General features: G+C 58.3%; 1 protein-coding gene across 1 annotated transcript in view; it reads left to right on the forward strand.

Annotated features, from left to right (window-relative positions):
• CACNA1A (calcium voltage-gated channel subunit alpha1 A) overlaps nucleotides 1-2,369 on the forward strand; it is a gene marked incomplete at its 3' end in the record, with an annotated part of 251,525 nt that overhangs the window by 175,447 nt on the left and 73,709 nt on the right. The gene's annotated exons all lie outside the window — the stretch shown is intronic.

The following is a 2,369-nucleotide window of genomic DNA, read 5'->3' on the forward strand; positions in this document are numbered from 1 at the left end:
ACTCTGGCTCTCTGAATATTTCTCGCCAGCACAGACTTCAAAAGCACCGATTCTGCTTAGGTCTTTCTTATTCAACGTCCAACTTTCACACGCACACCAGGCCAGGGAAAATACCATGGCTTGGGCGCTGTTTGCGGTGGAGACCACCTCTAAGCCACTACGGGCCACCCCGCAGCCCTCCCAACACTCCTGCCTGTCCCACGCAAAGAACACCACCACCTCATCCCACCGTCCTCTAGAATCTTCCGTTACCACAGCCTCCATTCCAAAGTCCCAAATCTCATCTTCCAAACCATCTCGAGATCCAGTAGGACTGAGTGGCTGGGTCTGGCCCATCTGGGGCAAAGGCCCTGTCTGTCTGTGAGCCTCGAAACTAGCGGGGGAGGGGAGGGGAAAGCCATCGCTTCCCACATGCAAGGGTGGGGCGGGCATGGCGGAGGCATCCTCCCACAAGGAGAGACTGGAAGGCAGAAAGGGGTGACGGGTCTCAAGCAAGTATCTGAACCCAGCAGGCCTCCTGCCTCGAAGTGTCCAGGCCTGGGAATCGTTCTCAGCAGCTCGCGGCTTATTGACATCCTCTGTTCCTCCCAGAGCAAGAGGTGCTGCAGTGGGCTGCTAACCACAAGGTCAGCAGTTCGAAGCCATCAGCCATTCTGTGGGAGGAAGTCGGGGCTTTCCACTCCCATAAAAAGTTACAATCTCTGAAACTCACAGGGGCAGTTCTACCCCATCCCATAGGGTAGATATGAGTTGACTCAATGGCTGCGTTTGGTTTGCTTTCGGCTCACACAGCAAGAACCCTGGCGGCATGATTAAGCACTCGCCGCCATGGGTCAGGTGGCCTCTGTCCTGCAGCTCGCTGTGAGTCAGATTCCACAGGGTGGGTCCTCCTTAGAGACTGGCAGAGGTGCTTCGCCCCCTGGTGGAGAAATGGAGACAGAGTAACCGGCTGAAGATGACCGCTAACCCGTGGCTTGGAGCCCATGCTGGCTCCCACGTCTTCCCTGGATATAGGGAAGGTGCTACTCCAGTGAGGCCCAACCCTCCAGTTTAAAGATGAGGGACAGAGGCTCAGAGAGGCCGATCCGACTCTGCAGGGTCTCACAGCAGGCCTGAATTCCAAGTGGGTCTCTGCCCTTCAAAGTGGAACCCCCATGAGGCACCCACCGCTCCAGGCCTCCCCCCTTTGGGGCCTGGGCAAAGCGACCCAGCCACCTCATTGTCTCCTGCAATACCGAGGAGGGCCCCTGCCAGTTACAGTGCGAAAACCAAACCAGGCGGATGCCAGTGGCCCAGCCCGAGGGAGACCTCGGAGGGGAGGCCAGGGTGGTTTGGGTGGGGCGAGAAGGGGAGGGTCTTGTTGATTTCCATGTCAGGTGGGTCCTGTGGGTGCTGGCAGAGGGCTGTGATTCTCATGCCCTTGATCGCCTGGACGGAGAATGCATTGACTGCTTCCTGAGGAAGGAGCCCTGTCACATGTAGCAGGTTCTGTGTTGGGCTGCTAACCTCAAGGTCGGCGGTTCCAGCCCACGCTTCTGCTCTAAGGGAGAAAGATGAGGCTTCTGTAAAGGTTCACTGCCCTGGAAAGCCGCTGCTGGGCCCTATAGGGCCGCTGTGAGTCGGAGTCCACAGAGCGGTTTCCTGAAGAAGTGTGTGAGGGCATTCTTTATAAGTGCGGCCGGGAGTGAGTCTCACTCTTTCTGGGACTCGGTTTTCTCACCTGTAAAATGGGAGCAGCAACAAGCTCACACTGGTAAGGCTGTTAGGAAGGGACTGGGCTGGCCTGGCCCTGTCGGGCTGTCACAGTGAGTGCCAGGGTTCCTGGCAGCCACCGACTAGGCCCGCCCCAAGCATGCTGGGAGATGGCGACTTGCTTGGCGACAGACAGGTGGGGGCTAACAGGGCAGGCCCTGGCAGTGGAGTGGGCAAAGGGGGAGTAAAGACCACCCACCCGTGCGGGTGATTCTAGGACCAGGTGAGCCCCACAAAGTGTGACACCCCCCCAAGGAGAAAGGCACCCTGGTGGCACAACAGCTAAGCACCGAGCTGCAAACCAAAATGTCTGCGGTTCAATCCCACCAGCAGCTCCTGGGAAGAGAAGCCCCAGCGAGACGCAGCCTGGGAACCCGTGCAGAGTAGCTCTCCTCCGTCCTACGGGAGTTGCTAGGGGTCAGAATCCACGGGACGGCCCGCAATACATTACCAGGAGAAGTGGGGGCTGGGGAAGGGAATTGGGGGCTTCCTTTAAGAGGGAGGAAGGAAGGCGGGGCTTTTACTCCTGTGCAGAGTGACAGTGTCCGCAATTCACAGGGCAGTTCCACCCTGTCCTTTGGGATTGCTACGAGTTGGCATTGACTGGACGGCGGTGC

The sequence above is a fragment of the Echinops telfairi genome, unplaced genomic scaffold (genome assembly GCF_000313985.2).
Source record: "Echinops telfairi isolate 266 unplaced genomic scaffold, ASM31398v2 ScPeMD7_30;HRSCAF=105, whole genome shotgun sequence".
NCBI classification, from domain to species: domain Eukaryota; kingdom Metazoa; phylum Chordata; class Mammalia; order Afrosoricida; family Tenrecidae; genus Echinops; species Echinops telfairi.